Genomic DNA, 18,659 nt, shown 5'->3' with positions numbered 1-18,659 from the left:
ATAGTAGCGGATGAAACAACGCGCCAAAAGTATCTGATATTCCGGATAACTTTTCCAAATATAAATAAATCTCTAAAACTTACATTCAGAAGTATATTTTTTACAGTCTTAATTGTTCTACATAATATATAGAACTACCACATTTTGTTAAGCTGTTACAGAATTGTAGATACTTTTGAAACCTTGCTTGATCCGCTAGTTTTGATGCTGACTGTACCACATATTCATCCCTCAGAGTACGGTCAAACATAACAATTTCATCCTGTATATACTTTCTAAGCCTTGTGGTATTTCTGACTAGTACTACTTGTTCGTGTTCAAAACTGCTCAGAGCTTAAGCAAACATTACGAACTCACAACTTGCTCTCATAATTAAGTAGCATGACATTCCACTTCGCCAAGTCACGATGCTATTTTAGCCTGAACATCAATCACACTCTTACGTCATATCTGAAACTATTCTTTAAAATAGAGCAGTTAAATACAAGAGCAATGAGAACGGTCGTTTTGGACAAATTGATAGAAAATTGCTTTTATTAACTGGTGCAGTTAAGAATGTGCTTGTCATTTTATTTAGGAGATCTTTTATCTAGTTCAATTTTGTCATTACGTCAGAATTTTTCGGGTGAGCATTTATTTGTTCTATATTGACGCTTTTACGACAACGCGATTAACGCGAATATCGCAAGTTCGCGCGAATTATAAACTCTCGAATATTGAACTCGAACAGGTGTCCTAATAGGGTTGTTTCCATCTACAAATCTCAGGGTCGAATAGTATCCCAATAAATTCTTTTGGATTATAAGAACATGTTAAACTACTTTTAGGGGACCTGTAATGACCATATTTTTGTAAATATTGAATTTAAAATATCTTTTGGCACACGTCACGTGACCAAACTTGAAACGTCATTGAAGATTCTGATGACGTCACAACTCTCGGATTGACACTGTTGACAGTTAGGCGATAAACAACAAATGACAGATGTCAGTTGACAGTTCATATCTTCCATTATGTGTCAAATCGTAAACTGTGACGTCACACAATTTTCAAAGAGCGTTTTGGGCGCGAAAGCATCTGTCAAAATATATTTTGTTAAATTAACATATTTAAAGCCGTTTTTAGTATAAAAATTGAATTTTAGGGCAACTTTTAGTTAATAACGAACGCGATACAAGCGTTTCGAAAAATTTGAAACAACCCCATTAACAATCGCGCGACGAAGTAATGATAATTACTTCATGATAATGCAAGACCACTTACGGTGAATCCTGTAAATTTCTGGAGGAGCTCGTTTTGACAACAATACCTCACCCACCTTATAGCCCTGATCTAGCACCTTCCGACTATCATCTTTTGCGGGCTTTGAAACAGCATATTCGTAAAAAGAAATTTAAAAAATTCTGTCGACCTTAAAAATTACCTTGCCAACTTCTTTGCCTCTCAGCCACTTTTATTCTGAGCCAAGGGTATTGAAACTTTCAATTTCAATTTATTTATTTCCTTTTAATACATTTTTAACTTTACAGCATATAATTCGTAAGAGTAGGAAATGATTCCTCCGTACTAGTAAGAACTGTATGACGGCAGGATGCACCACCTCTCCCAGAACACATTTAATCTATCTAAGTCTAGACACAATATACACAGTCAGTATCTCCGCAGTACTAGTTATATATATTTATATAAAGATAAAGAGAATATAGTGTAAATACATATACAGGTTGCAAATTAAACAAATGGTATGGGAAATTCAAATAAGTGTTTATATATGCGCGCGCGCGCGCGTGTGTGTGTGTGTGTGTGTGCTTGTATGTAGTTGTATTGCTAGTTGTTGTATTGCTTGTATGTACTTTGCCTATCAGATGGTTACATGTTCTAGATTATGATGGTGATTATATTGTCGATTAATTGTTTCAATAAATAAATATTACAAACAAATTAGTTTTATTTCGAAGTGGGAAAATAATTATGCAAGAACCCTATAAATCCTCTTCATTGCACAACCTCAGAATAAATATACATGGAAACACACATAATACATGAAGATACAGGTACATAACAGGCGGTTTTATAATACTAATGGTAATGTTATTATTACTACATTCAACCGATCTTCCACAGTTAAATAAGTTAAAAGCATAAACTTTCACATTTATGCTAGCCGGATATTAACAGACAAAACATGTATTGCCCGAACCTATTCCATCCAAATAAACGAAACGACTAACGTTCATCTGAGGGAAACAGGTCAACTGATGTATTTCCCGTTGATTGCCCTAAATAATGACGACAAATAATCGGAAATAACGATGTCTTCCCTTTAAAACGGCCTACGAGTGTTCCTATTGGACGAAGAGTGTAGGTGAGTCCAACGCTTGATCTATAGGGAGCAATTCCTAGCTGAGCAACTTTTTAAATCTCGAATTTTTAAAGCTATGCTTTTGTCGCACTGCTGTGGGCGGGGAGTGCGTGCGTGGATTGACAACTGACGCTCGGACTAAAACTCCCGCGGAAAAAACTCAAAAATCGAGGTTTCGCTCTCGACTGTTTCCTCCTTGAAAACGCAACCAATCATTATAAACTTTTGGAAACTGCAAGGGGAAGAAATAATCTATGCCGCTATGTTTTGATTTTTTGGATCCTTGTTGTCATATTTGTATACTGCGCCTTTTTTTGCAGCTAATTCAATTGAGTCGATTTTGCGATTTTCTTCAAATAATAAGTTTCTTCTAAATTAAATAACCCAAAAAAGCTGATTTGATCTTATTTGAAAAAAATATAGCTCTAGATTAAAAATCCAGGGAGGAAACAGTCGAGAGCGTTTGTATGGAAAAATCGCAACTAGGAATTTTTATTAAACACTGATTCAACTTTTACGATTTTTACACATTTTTAAATTATAAAAACTGGATTTAATCGCGTATTGAGATTTCAAAATTACCTCAGGCGTTTTGAGGGCGGCTTTGTCCCCGTAATCTCGGAGAATACTGGCAAAAGTTGACATCGACGTCTTCTAGCCGCGCGTTTCATACATTTTGGCTGTCTGAGCTTGACATTTTCTATGGGAAAGTCAATTTTTTTTCGCAATTTTGGGGTTAATCCCATAGTAAAAGTTGCTTAGTATGACCTATAAAATTATGCAGTCTGTAAATTATTGCTCGTGACTAAATAAACACCCTATAGGAGGATAACTATAACTAGCTTAAATCTAAAATAGGCCCTTGAGGGCCTTGAGGCATGTACCAAGGATGCTGGCGGCATTTCCTCGTTGTATCGTAATACTGATACGACGCAATCAATTGCTTTGTTTACATTATTTGAATTGAATTCCATTTTAAAGTGACGAATAGTTTTGACAGTTCGAAAAAAGAAACTGATCAGTACCCCTAGTGTAAATTTTATCGACATCATAACGTGACGAACGCGTTTGCGTTAAGTCTCATTTTGTATAGGATTTTGAGTTTCCAAAACGTCCCGCTTGGCGCGCTCTTTCGAAATTCAATACAAAATGAGACTAAACGCAAACGCGTACGTCACGTTTGGAAATCGAATTTATTTACACTAGGGGTACTGACTAGTAGTCAAATAACCCCTATTTAGTGTACCGCGAAGTTTAGAAACGCAGAAAACCGAAGAAAACTTATTTATTATTATCATACTATTTCTCGTTAACCCGCTCATCCGCTCCATGCAACCGCGTTAGCATGCGGGCGGCCTAAATTGGAGTAATGACGCACTTATACTGGCCTCCCAGTCTTGGACTCTGTAAGCGGTAGGAATGTGTACCCTGATGTGGCCACCCGAGCGGAAACTTAATGGCCAATATTGAAAAAATTGGATCTTCTATTATTGGGTAACATGTTTTTTTTGTTGTTTTTTTTTTTATCATTAGTTACCCTTGCTTTTGTTTATAAAAAAGTGAGTGAGTGGGAAGTGAACAAATATGGTCAGTGGTTCAGTACCCCTAGTGTAAATATTTTTGGACAGCGAAACGTGACGTACGCGTTTGTGTTAAGTGTCATTTTGTATGAGATTTTTGTCTTTCCAAAACGTCCCGCTTGGCGCGCTGTTCAAAAACCCATACAAAATGAGACTTAACGCAAACGCGTACGTCACGTTTCGCTATCGACTAAATTTACACTAGGGGTACTGTACACCTATTTAAGTGTAAAAAAATGTTAAATTACATGACAACGTTTCGGATTCGGTGGTAAGTTAATGTTTGATCGACGATTAAGATTGGATGGGGCTAGATGAATTTTTAACGTTTTCGGGACTAGGTCCAACCTCGAAACGGAAATTTTATGAAACAGTTATTTTATTGTTTTTTTTAACGAATGTCAAGAATAATAACATTATTTATTGATTTTAATGTTCTGTCAGAATTGGATTTAGGTATCTAGTTATTGTATTGTTATGCCGAAATTAATTTAGGGATTTAATTTAAGGATGTATTTCAAACACAATACCTGTTCGTGAATATATACTATGAATATGACTATTGGATACCTCAGAGTTTATGTATATATGTAAACACTTTATTGTACATAAGGGACAATAAAAGAAATAAATAATAATGTTGGCAATGTACAAAGGCGAACTTTTCCCTCTAAGGGGTCTCTTCCAATCAGTAGAGTTTAATTAAAGCCTTTAAAAGTTTGATTTATTAAGATCCATCTCTAAAAAGGCGAGGATCTCTAAAAAGGAGCTCGTTAGAAACCGTTTAATTTCACATATTTGACGAGGGAGAAAATTGAGATACATAATTGTTCCAAATCGATCAAGTCTGTAATTTGTTATAATTTTACAAGCAATCGACCCGCATGATAGGAAGACACCGTAAGCATGCGCTTGCAACTCCAGATGTCATATTTGTCTAGTATTTATGTAAGTAAGTAAATATTCTTTATTGCACCAACAATTATACGTTTTACATACAAGTAAAACTACAAATTAATTTTAAAGGAAAATAGAACCAGGTAACAACAGGCGGTCTTATCGCTAAAAAGCGATCTCTTCCAGACAACCTTTAGGTAGCAGGAAATTTACAACTCATACAAAAGTCAACAGGTAGTGCAAGGAGCTAAATATAGAGACTATTAAACACAAACACACATACCTATCATATCATATGTATACCTACCTAATAATTATGTTGACCGTGTTGACGTTCTTTACTACCTAGAGTGTGAATTTAAGCGCAATAGTAAGGTTTACATGTATACAAATACAAAAAAAAATATTAAAAAAGTATTGTACAGTGGTAGCACTTAAAGACTAAGGATTGACGATAAGGGAAAAGTTTACAAATGCCTTAACTAGGAGTTCCTGTGTGTTGTTGTATGCAATCGCCTTGTCGGTATGTATGCCTGGCCGATAATTTTACTGGTACCTACCTTTAGTCATCACCATAAATTTAAGAGCTGTGCTCTTGTCGGCGAAGCAATCTCCAGGCATGCCTTTCTTTGGCTTCTTCCTTGACAGCCTATGACACAATGTTCACTTTCTCCTTCATGTATGCCCTTCTTGGCTTTCCTCTATTTATCCTTCCTTCGACTTACCCTTCTATGATAGTCTTGATGAATTCATCGTGTCGTTAACAGGTGCCCCAACATATTTCCTCTTCTACTTTCGATGATTCTGAATAGGCACCGCTTTTCTGGAACTCTGTTTACGACCTCCTTCAGTAGATACTTTATGAAGGAAAATTAAGAAGCCGCCGCTTCCACTCCTCAGCAGTTAAGCAGCTACAGTAGAGATCCAAACGTCACCTTAACACTTGACTGGAAGAAATCTGGACCTTTTTTTTTTAATACTACGTCGGTGGCAAACAAGCATACGACCTGCCTGATGGTAAGCAGTCTCCGTAGTCTATGTACGCCTGCAACTCCAGAGGAGTTACATGCGCGTTGGCGACCCTAAACCCGCCCCCCCTCGTTGAGCTCTGGCAACCTTACTCACCGGCAGGAACACAAACACTATGAGTAGGGTCTAGTGTTATTTGGCTGCTGTTTTTTGTAAGGTGGAGGTACTTCCCCAGTTGGGCTCTGCTCTAGATCTGGAATGACATCCACTGGCCGTGCCCTACCACACAAAGCGAGATGACATTCACAATGCCCATACCTCTCTTTTAGTCTAAGGTTAATCTCCTATTTACCTACACATTCAAAAGTACGTCATTGTCTTTTTATTACTATTTCCGCATATGGCGTCTCCGTTTATCTTCTCAATTTATACGATTGTCATCAATTAAACTCGGGACGAAGCACTAACGTTTGTTTGTTTGTTGACTGTCACTGTCAACGACACGAGTGGGTTGCCGTCAATGGCTGGATGAAGGTCGGGGGATAAGTCTTAAGATATTTAGATCGAATTATTTTATAAAATATGTAGCTGCACATGAAGCATTTACTCAAACCCGGTAAAGGGCATCTGAGCAACTTTTACTATGGGACCAACCCCGAAATCGCAAAAAAACATTGACTCTCCCATGGGAACTTTCAACATCAGTCCAGCAAAAATTTGGTATGAGACTGCCAAATTTCTTTTTGCGATTTCTGGGTTAGTTCCATAGTAAATGTTGCTCAGTATGACCTAAACATGAACAAGTGTAAGTAATTGCTTTACGTTCAGATACATACTGTATAAATAGATTATAATAAATATTATAGGGGACATTCTTACACAAATTGACGGCCAGACAACGATATATATTATACGAGTATACAAATACTTAGATACATAGAAAACATCCATGACTCAAGAACAAATATCTGTGTTCATCACACAAATAAATGCCCTTACCGGGATGCGAACCCGGGAGCATCGGCTTCTTAGGCAGGGTCACTACCCACTAGGCCAGACCGGTCGTCGAGATATATTAACTATACTTATATATTAACTATTTAACTTATTCATCACTAATTTTCATCCTTACTATAACTGCAATGCTTGGCCTTTTCATCTGTGTGAGATGTTTTAAGCATCATCCTGGTAACGACACTTGCGTTCGTGGCTGTATAGCCCTATGCGAGAGAGGCTATTAATATTACACACTTTTAGTAGGGATACCGTTAACGGTACGGAAGCATGACGTCTTCTCAAATATTCTAAGCTGATTGCTTCAAAAATTTATTAATAAATTTCTTCATATGGATGTTAATAGATGAGTCGATATTTAATTAAGCTTTTGAGGAAGTGCAATTTTCTTTCGTTTTGACGAAACCGAGGTTTGACGATCACACACGGCTATAGGTGAAGTTTCGAAATTTTATATTCGCCCTAAACAAGATAACAAAATCAAAAAGCAAAGTCCTCCAGCGGCTATAGAATGGTCGCATTTTTGGCACACATACTTACCTGTTAGAACGTGACAGGCATAGTGACAAGTGATAAAAATGCGACCATGCTACAGCCGCTGGTGTCTTTAGTGGATGAAAAATGTGTACCCAAAAAAGGTTACCTCAAAACGTTCACACCATGATTCAGGATCAGGAGTGAATACTATATATCTGTGTATTATTTTTATGATATAGCAGGGAAACGAGCAGACAAATCGCCTGATGGTAAGCGAGGGGTTGTAAGTGCGTTGTCGGCATTTAAGATGGGAGTACGCTCTTTTCTTAAAGGTGGTATTGGTCCAAAAATATTTTTAAATAATCCACCAATTTATATAAAGTTGATTCTCTACAGATATATGAGATTTATCTTTAGATTAATCTCAAGATAAGACTATAAAATTGTTCCACGTGCATCACCTCAAAACTGCCACATCACGGCGCCTAGATCTTCACAACATTATGGCAGGCGTGGGTGGCGACATGTTGATTCTAAAGATACATCTTAAGGAATATTCAAATTGTAAAGATCTCAACTTGATCTGATATTGATTGGACATTACTTAAGAGTCCACCTTGTTTGCTGTTTTAATAAATATACTCTATGTCAAATTAATACGAAAAAAAATTTAATGTCATGCTTGGTTCGAGGGGCTCTGAAGCATTAGTTGTCGTCAAGGCCCTGTTGAAGATACTCATAGGCCAATTCGAACGTGCATGACATCAAACCGTTATTAGAATGATATTTGAATTAAATCAGATAGCTGATATTCGCGCGGGTGTCACACCCGCACTGATTCTTGTGGTGACAAGTCTGAGCGAAATGAACGCATGAATGACAGCTAATGTGTTTAAAATAAGACTGTATGTAACGCTACAGGAGACCAAAGAGCTTCCTCGCTTTATATATATGCCTAAAATTGAAACGAGAAAATTATGGACTGGATCCCACAGGATGGGTCTCGGCATAAAGTAAATATATATAGAGTAACAAACCCATAGTAGTCTCGATTAGTTCCAGAGAAAATCAATAGATGTCACTCAGAGCACCATTTGGCCAACATCGGTATTTATTTTAATTGAAATCTCTCCAATTATCAACCAAACGTGTATAATTCCAATTGATTGGCATATTACAACAAAAAAACCTTTTAAAAAGGCCATTTAAACATAATTAATCAATGCGGAAAAAAATCGATGTAATATCGCGAGATTTATTTTAAGCGCCATCTATCGCGCCATTTGGCAGTTTAACTTCTTACCAGTGTACGAGATAGCTGGATTGTTTAAGGATAAGTATCAAAAGATGTCACTGTAGTTATCCTACATATAAACTAAAAATATTTTGTTCTTAGAAAAGTTACAATAATTATTTATATCGCTATATATAAATATTTATATACATAGAAAATATCCATGACTCGGGAACAAATATTTGTGATGAACAAGCAAATAAATGTCCTTATCAGGATTCGAACCAGGAACCTTCTGCTTCGTAGGCAGAGTCACTACCGACTAGTTGGCCGTTGAAATAATATATTATTTTGAGTCGGATCGTATAATCCGCCATATTACATTATGGCTAGCCGTTATCAAAAACAGGGCCGTCTTGAAATGCGGCGGTTCAACAATTAGCCGTATTGAATGCCGTTTTATTTTGTAAGTATGGTCATTGGTCACCCTACAATCTAAATAGTAGTACGATCATTGACATATATATCTAAGGACGGGCCTTACGGACAATAAGAAGGGGGCCAGTACAGCGGTGTCACGCACACGAATTCCAGCCAATCGTGCAGTCTAACGCCGCACGCGATTGGTTGATGAGTTTGCATCACGCGCGCGATTGGGCGCAACTAGTTGCGTCAGACTGCACGATTGGCTCGAATTCGAGAGTGACACCACTGAACTAGCGCCATTCTTAGTGCCTGTAAGGCCCGTCCTTAGATATATATGTCAATGAGTACGATGCGATGCGACTAAACGTGGGCCGCCTTATTGACGAACGTATCACAATGACAATCTGGCTAATCGTTGAACCGCCGCAATTCAAAACGGCCCTGTTTTTGATAACAGCTAGCCGTCGTGTAATACGGCGGATTAAACAATCCGACTGCGATATGCGAACATACACTTTTTTTATTCTTATACTATGTGTAGAACACTAGTAATATGCTAAGTAGATGACCTATTATGGAAAGGGCTCATAACTAGAGATGCCACGAATAGTGGTTTAGGCCGAATACCGAATGTTCGGCCACACCGTAGACCAAAGCGCCGAATATTCGGTAAAAAATGTGTACTATTGTGAGATACATTTATTATGGAAACTGGTAGACTACCAAGGGATATGTTTGCTAAGATTGAAGTGTATACACACACACTACTAATGAACAACTTTACTATGAAATTTGTCTTCATTCGTAAGTAGATGTAATAGATAATGCTCTATCTAAATAACTATCTCCATAGCAAATTTTATCTAAATCAGTTCAGTGGTTTTAGAGTTGGATGGAGATAATATTGGTTGTAGCAATTGAGTAGACATCATTGAGGGGGTAAACAAAAATAAAATCATTGTCAAGTGTTTCTTTTTTATGAGGATTTATTACTATTAAAAAGATTTTCGTAGCTTGTGTCTGTATCCATTGAGGCAGGTATAAAAATTGATACCATTTTTACCTCAAAATATTTTAATTGGGTAATGAGATGCATTGACCATATCTCATCTCATTGTCCTGCCCCATACTATATTGTTACTTCTAGTAGCTAGAGACTGGTTCCTGAAATAAGAAAATATATTTGTTAAAAAGTTCTATAACAATACTTATAGATACAGTTTTCCTAACCTGCATGTTGACTTGACAAGAATAAGTCTACAACAGACAGTCATAGAACTTGGGCAACCAAAATCAACACTGAACAGACCATTCGAAAACATTCTTGAATGTCCTTCTTCTTTATGAAATTGGAAGCATTCTCATATAGATTATGTTATTCACAACAATGCGTGCCTTGACTCGTATTGTCATGTTATTAAAGGTTAGATTTGACAAATATATGCATCACCTTTTTATAGAGAAGGATGCAAGACTGTATTTTTTTGCGTCTACTGTACCTAGGGCAGTAAAGTAAGAATTGTCTCAGATCAGATGTAATTGAAGTGATGTAATGGAAACATGTGATCTGAGGCTTTCTTATTGACTTCCCGAGGTGCTATTAACTGTTTGATGGAGCTGGAGAGCGGCAGCTTTATTTAGTGCAGTATGCTGAAAAATGACGCTTTCGCACTAATTTTTTTGCCGTTTTTATAAATAATGGTACGGAACCCTTCGTGCGTAAGTCTAACTCGCACTTGCCTAGTTTTTTATAGGTATAAAATAAATTCTAAATATTGATGTCTATTAGTTTTTCGTTTTAGGAATAGCTAGATTTATTTTGACGTTCACAATATACATAGATTCATTTCAGTGTAGAAAAACATCGTGAGAAAACCGGACTAATCCCAATAAGGCCTAGTTTACCCTCTGGGTTGGAAGGTTAGATGGCAGTCGCTTTCGTAAAAACTAGTGCCTACGCCAATTCTGGGGATTAGTTGTCGAGCGGTCCCCAGGCTCCCATGAGCCGTGGCATAAATGCCGGTACAACGCGAGGAAGGAGATCACAATTTAGATTCATATATATTGACATGAATGTTATTTGTAATTCAATCGTATGTTGCTTAATAAATAAATCTGAATCTAAACAACAGGAATTCCATTTACTTTTTTGAAACGACCAAATCATGTTTGACAAAAAATACTTAAAGAGTATCACTCTGGTTTTAACATAAATAACATACATATTCGTGCGCATGATAGTTTTCAGTTCAGATTGACAGGAAGTAAAAATAAAGTTATAAAGAGTAGGTATTGAATTGTTTCAGTATTTACACAAATTAAGATTTAAATTTAAAGCACGACTTACCTGAAGTGATAATCCATTCGCATGCAATTTTCATCACTGATTCCCAAACCGGAACTTCATTTCAATAGCTTTAGCTTTGCTTTAGTTGAATTCACTATTTTGTGCCTGCAAGACAAAGTCGCAAGTGACGTTCATAGGTATGTATCTAATCAAATTTCTACATTTAGAATCAAATAAAAAAAAAGATTTATTACAAAACCATTTCATTACAAATTGGATTGGAACAGTGACAACTTATTTTGAGTGTTGCCATTTAAATTTCTTTGTCTCCCTAAAAATAACTTCACGATTTTGCTTGTCTAGTGCATGTGTGTTCAGTTAGAATAAAATAAAGCATAATATATATATTGTTTAAAAAAACAATAAAATATCATATGCTTTAATTTTAAAATAAATAGCTTTTCCATTCCAATCTCGAAGTTTTTTTAAGAAACAACTTGACAACTTTACCCTGAAGTAGGGGACTGTTTTAAAAAATGTTGTGCTGTAGAAAGGAACGTTATGAAAGTACAATTTGGTAACAATCATAGACAGGTAACAATAATTTTGTACTTCAATGAAAGCAGGCGACGTTGCCAGCCTGCCAAATCGCAACGACTGTGACCGTGAAAGCTAATGACCTGACAACGTCGCATCCTAAAGTTCGGATCGTCGTAGGTACATAATTATGTTTTCAAGTTTGTCGAAATGCTTCCTCGGGCAAAAATCACAACAAAAAGTTGTACCTCACACAACTGTTTTCTTTTATCTTATACCTTTAAACGAGCAATTCTTGTATATATATATATATATTTCTGTGATCTCGAAAACGGCTCTAACGATTTCGCTGTAATTTGGTATATGGGGGTTTTTGGGGGTATACAATCGATCTAGAGTTGTCTTATGTTTGGGAAAACGCGTGTTTTCGAGTTTTCATGCGTTTTTCTTTCGACGCAGAATATGGTCGCTAATTTCGTGTCGCCGGCCACTGTCCGTCTGGCCCAGCGGGTTAAGACGCGGAGTGCTAGAAACGAGTGTCATGGGTTGGAATCTCGCCCGGTGACTAACTTTTATTTTTTTTATATATGTTGAAGTTTATATATATATATATATATATATTTTTTTTTAATTTTTATTGTTTTAGACAAGTTTAATTTAGTAAAAAAATGTAGTTAAGATTATCACCACCATACCTATACACCACCATATTACAATAAATAGTTATAACCGAGCAAAGCTCGGTCGCCCAGGTACTATAGCTTATAGCTCATGCTCATTGTCATGATTCTACCTTCTTGACTCGCCTCACGTTTATTTTGACTCAATACTTATCCCGCTACTATTTGTTGTGCTATTGTTTAACTAGACTTTTACCGATCAGCAATTATTTCGGCTTGATTTGTTTACCTACTGGACCTTACCGGTTTATCTAACCGTACCTCTTGAAACTTCTATCACCTATATATAATAAGTGTCCATGTAATTCCTTATAACGTATCTCCTACTATTACATTTTTTTCGCCTAGCCGCCATCCGCCAACCGTCCAACAAGGAACTTCGTTCCAAAAAGTCGTTCCAACGTCCAACAAACTTATACTAGATTAAGTAAGGCGTGTGAAGCGCTTTAGGTACTCTTATGTAGTTATAGACCCCGGCATGCACTTAATAACATAATTATGGTGTCTTCTGATACTTAATTATATAGATAAAGATATGAGACATTACGAAACTTGCCTCGCGACGTTGTCAGCTTGCTCAGCTTCGAACGCATTCTGTTGAGCTGGCAACAACGCTACCACTGCGAGCAGTCTACTACATTATTTTGTGGAGACTATGGGCCGGGCCTCTGCAAACTTCATTAATAATTAAATGCGATTTGCGTAACATGCTTGCATTGCGGCAGTTGATTTGCACATCGCAAAAACGTTGTTAAACGTAAATAATGTACACAAAATTGTCTACAAAAAATTCAATACAATTTTTAAATGTTGATGCTAGCGAAAAAAAGTACTCAATCTTTCTTGTAGGTTATTTTATATAGATTGTTTACGTGAAAGAACATTTTATGGTATGGGCCACTGTTTACGAGTTATTTAAGAAAAACTAAAAGAAGGGACCTTTAAACAATGTATTCAGGCCATTATTATAGTATTTATATGAAATCGCATGTTGCAAGACATGGTATCTGTAGAAACCATATTTTTTTAAACTGTAAACATGAAGTCCTCTTAGGCCAATGAAGGCCTTGTATATTCTCAAAATCCAACTTTGTCAGTAGAAAAAGGCGGCAAAAAGTAGACTCGAAGGATCTATAGCCCATACATATTTTTAATTTCACGCCTTTTTCCATTAGGCACAAAGTTTTTTTGCAAGAGTATAAAGAACTACTTGCGTTTTAGATAATCACCGACAATTAAGTGCAACAAATTCAACCGATCGGTCAAATGCAGCACAAATCGCACGCAATTTGTCGGTGTGGTTTGTAGAGGCCTTGAAAAATTTCGCTAATACGAGTATGTATTGTCTTTTAAAAACGTTAAAAATTTACTCCACATGAAATTATGTTAATATTAGTCAAATAAAATCTATGTATAACGTTAATTAATATGTATTATAAGTACAGTCAAAGAATTTAATTTGTGACCCATTTCGTACCTTATCACAGTGACAATAGTATGAGGTCTCTAGCGAGTTTCATGTTGTTTGTCACTGTGACAAGGTACGAAATGGGTAAGAAATTAAATTCCTTGACCGTACCAACCAATACCAACCTGATTACGTTATAACCTACAATTATACATGCCTGCCTACATATTTTACATCACGTAAAAAGGTAAAATAAGAATAAATATTTTTATTTTTATTCTTAATAATATTTAAACGAAGAAATAAATTTAAAATATATTTCTAAGACCCGTGTTCAAATTCAATTCTAATTCAAACGAATAAAGATACTTTGGAATTTGTGGGGATTGATAGAAATTAAACTGGCAATACTATATCGTTGACTTGCACTGCAGAGTGCCTACCGCGAACCACATTCGACGTGTTGCCTCCCTGTCACATTTACGTACGAAGTTACAAGTGCGACAGAGAGGCAACACGTCAATGGTGGTCCGCGGTAGGCCCTCTCCTCTGTTTCGGAACGGAACATACTGTGGTGTCTGTGGTTAGTGTGGTTTCGTTTCGGTATTTGACTCCTGCGTATGCGCTCCTTGTTATTCATTACTTTTTATTCATTGTTTTGTTTTTTTGTTATTTGACTTCGGCATTCTCTACGGACTTACGATTGCTCCACGATACGGATTTGTTGACAAGGGATAACGACAACAAGGCACACTGAACGGACAAAGAAACACAAAAAACATGGCTCCTGGCCGGCGCTGTCAATACATAAATTGCCTAAATACAAGCGGAACTCATTCATTATTCCGTTTTCCAGTAAAGGATACAAATCGTCTACGAACATGGATAAACAATTCAGGTATGTTTTGTTTTATTTACTTAATTACAAAAAATTTTCTATAACTAGACAAGTCATCAATTTCATGTTCGGTCCAAGTTTTTTTTATTGTTCACTTGTTAAAAATGTTAAAATGTTCTTGGTGTAGGGGATTGATTTTGTTTTTTGGTAATGTGGATGCATTACCAATTTTGTTTTTTGGTAATGTGGGAGGGTGGGAACATTAATTGCATGTAAAAATACGCAAGTAAGTATAACGGGTTAGCACTGATTGACATAACACGTTATTTTCTCGCGGATTATCAAAGTAATATTTCTTGCTTTAATTTGTAAAATAAAAGGTTATTAAATACTTTCAATGAAAACTATAGCGAACATGATCGGTCCAGCCATTTTTGAGTTATTGCAAAAGTTTTCTCATCTTAGTAAAAGACGTAGAAAGCGCTGCGAAGGTACTCCCTTATACTTGTAATGTACATGATACATGAACCCTACACTGAGCATGGCCCGACATGCTCTTGGCCGATTTTTATTTAAAGGAACTTTTTCGTTCTTTATATTTGTATCCAAATATTATTTCTCAATTCCAAATCTAATTTCAGGAACTGCAGTTGAAGTGACACCTGATACATCACCACAAAAATTAAAGGTTGACCCAAGAAATGTGTATGGAAAACGAGCGTTGCAAGTATTACACGATCAAGAAGCGGGAAGCTCATCAACTTCGTCAAAATTTGAACATGCATTTGCATGGAGGAGTGCCGTAAGAGAAAAAGATTACTTCACGTGTAAAATTAGCTACACAAATATTTTCCCATTCAGTTGGCGCAGCGATCAACACAGCAATACAAACAGGAGAACTGTCAAGCCCTACTGCTGCGAACACAGCTCAGTTTATTGTTCAGATAAACAACTTGTTTGACGCTCTCAACAGCAAAACTAAATTTGACAAGAATCCAAAGAAATGTGGATTAACAAAAGATAACGCTGCGAGGCAAGCATTAGAAAATGGTCTCAGAATTCTACAAGACTTAAAAAAAATTGTTGTTAAAGGAAATCTAAAAAAGAACACTACGCCTTCTTGTTTCGAGGGCTTACAGCAAAGCATTAATGGCATAATACTATTGTACACAGAAGAAAACACCGAAGGTGTACAGTACTTGTTAACAAACAGGTTAAATCAGGATGTGTTAGAAAATTTATTTTCAACATATAGACTAAAGGGCGGGAACAATAAAAATCCAAGCGCTCGAATGTTAAGGTCAGTCTTTCGTAGCTATTTAACTGAAATGCTAGTACGGCTACCGGGTCATCAAAATTGCGAGCAGACAGATGTATCAAATTGTGACCTATCTGACAATAGACAGAACCTCACCAAGGAGCCGGAGCCCGAGCCTCAGTTCGGATTCCGAGGATACACCCGAGCCTACAGCAAGTGTTGTGCCCTGCAGCACGGCCCTACAGCAAGTGGAGAAGGCTCCGACGCCCTGCACAATGCACATCTCGCACAGCCGCCCGCGCCGATAGCACAGGGACTCCGACTCTCGAACAATGCTCTGTCACTTATTTCGCAGGATATATATAGCAAACAAATGTTTCAACAACTTTAAATGTAACAAATGCTTGAAGTCGATGACTAAAAATGTCGATTTAAGTGATAAAAAAACAATTATTTATATTTTTACACAACATTAAAATGCCCAAGTGTCAATTTTTACCAAGTCATTGACGTTTGTCTAACAAATTATGAGGACCAATTTAATATTATAAAACATAAATTAAATGTATTAAAAAACATGACTAATCATTTAATATGTATTTTAAAAATAGATCACGCTACCGCATGTAATATATATTATACTGTACAGAGCATTTGAAATACAGTGTAGAAAAATTAATTGAAACATAAATCAATTATTACTGCAAATCACAAAAAAGAAACAGGATTCAAAATCAATAAAAGCTTAGGTTGTTACAAAATAAATGAAATAAGTAGTTGTCATGCTTGTTGTTTTATTTCCCTAGGCATTTGAAATACCTAGTATGTACTATATATGAATAATCATACGTAATACATATATCATACGTAATACATATAATGTATGAAGCAGGTACAGTGCTGATGATACCAGTGGTACATGCACTTTCTTACGCCAGTAGGGAATGTCTAAAGTGTATTCCCATTTGTGGGAAGGATCCATTCCCATCTGTGACCGCCTCGGTTTTTTCCTGTCATTGTTTTGACAGTTGCTATTTGAACAGTTAATCGACATTTGTATAATAATAAGGACAGGAAGAAACCGAGGCGGTCACAGGTGAGAAGGATTCATTCTCATTTGTCCCCGCCAGCAACAATGTGAATGGATTCTTCCCATTTGTGCCCGGTGGGGACATGTATTGTGGGAACAGATGAGAATACACCATGTCTAATTCTTTTACCGTGGCCGTGTGGCCGTGGTGGGTGGTAGCAGGCGCAAAATTATTATGACATTTTTATTTTCAGCAGGTCAAATCACTTAGGTAAGACTTGACTATGTAGCGTAGGTATAATATTACCATCAGAGTTTAATTTTCAGAAAGTATATTAGAACCCGTTTTTGACTACGCTATTTCTCTGTACCCTGCCTCTTCTCCACACCTGTATTGCCTAATATAAGTGCCCTAATTCAGTACACCGCCCTATCCGAAAAATAGTTCATAAATTATACATATAGGTACTAAAGATCCGCCATCCCTGTCCTAACGTCATTCAAGTGACGTGACAGAGGTCCAACCAATGGAATGTTGTAAGTAATTAATTACATGCGGGCTGATATCGTAAGTATGCATTACTACCACCAAGTTGTTGCTATCGGTAACATGGGAATTAGTTTTTCATCTGTTACCACTGGGAACAACTAAGATATTTTTTTTATCGAATCCATTGAATGGGGTTGGCTGGCCCATAGGTTTTACCGGCCAGTCCTACGAATAGTGTCAAATTCTTGTTTTTAGGGTTCCGTACCCAAAGGATCAAACGGGACCCTATTACTGAGACTCCGCTGTCCGTCTGTCCGTCCGTCTGTAACCAGGCTGTATCTCATGAATCGTGATAGTTAGCCAGTTGAAATTTCTACAGATTATGTATTTCTGTTGGCGCTATAACAACAAATACTAAAAACAGAATAAATAAATATCTTTTTCCAATCACCGAAGTTAAGCAACGTCGGGCGGGGTCAATACTTGGATGGGTGACCGTTTTTTATAGATAATGGTACGGAACCCTTCCAGTACGAGTCTGACTTGCACATGGCCGGTTTTCTTTTTTCTATTGAAATTTTACCGCCTGGATCCTTTCCTTAATCCTTTAAGCCAAATCTAATAGAACAAAACTAGAATTAGGCTACCGCGACATAATTTCATTATTATTTCGCGGTAAACCCGTTCATATTATTAAATAGACAAAACCTATGCTACCTATGTTTGTTGCCAACTGCATTGGTTGACCACACTTAGCCGGCAATGTATCTAAAACCGCGTGTGATTTGTCACAGGGCGAGAGGCCTTTAGAGGTTATTACATTTAATCTTCAGCGTGACACTTTCTGCTAGCTTGTTGCGTAGGTTCTTAGCATCAAAGAAATGTTAATATATTTTTCTCTGTCCCTCTCACCAGAAAAAATCTAAAAAATTGTATATGTGATAACTATTTATCAAACAGCTATCTTCGGCAAATAATTAACCTATACAAGGATCCCGGTGGATTCACCTCACACGAAGTCGTGGTCGGTTTTAAAAATGCCAGCAATATAAATAGGCCGACGGGTGTCGCTAAATCGAACGTGTAAGTCCGTCTCTATCGCTCTTGCGCAATTCCAGTGGCAGATGCCCAGATAGACAATTTCCTTATTTCGATATTCGTGGTATAGGGAA

General features: G+C 36.8%; 2 long non-coding RNA genes across 4 annotated transcripts; one reads left to right on the top strand and one right to left on the bottom strand.

Moving 5' to 3' along the window:
* Positions 1–9,927: 9,927 nt before the first annotated feature.
* LOC133523058 (uncharacterized) lies at positions 9,928–11,610 on the bottom strand. The gene is made up of 2 exons (XR_009800188.1): positions 11,307–11,610; positions 9,928–10,123 (listed from the first exon to the last, which is right to left on the bottom strand). It is a non-coding gene; the product is annotated as an uncharacterized LOC133523058 (long non-coding RNA).
* Positions 11,611–11,697: 87 nt separating this feature from the next.
* Positions 11,698–15,396, top strand: LOC133523057 (uncharacterized). 3 transcript variants are annotated; one of them, XR_009800186.1, is made up of 3 exons: positions 11,698–11,840; positions 14,604–14,769; positions 15,351–15,396. It is a non-coding gene; the product is annotated as an uncharacterized LOC133523057 (long non-coding RNA). The 3 variants fall into 3 exon arrangements; XR_009800187.1 differs by lacking the exon at positions 11,698–11,840 and adding an exon at positions 14,440–14,454; XR_009800185.1 differs by lacking the exon at positions 11,698–11,840 and having other exon boundaries at positions 13,838–14,769.
* Positions 15,397–18,659: the final 3,263 nt, after the last annotated feature.

Source organism: Cydia pomonella, chromosome 11 (assembly GCF_033807575.1).
Source record: "Cydia pomonella isolate Wapato2018A chromosome 11, ilCydPomo1, whole genome shotgun sequence".
NCBI classification, from domain to species: Eukaryota; Metazoa; Arthropoda; class Insecta; order Lepidoptera; family Tortricidae; genus Cydia; species Cydia pomonella.
Note: the sequence above shows the minus strand (reverse complement) of the source record. Positions and strands in the feature narration are given on the sequence as shown.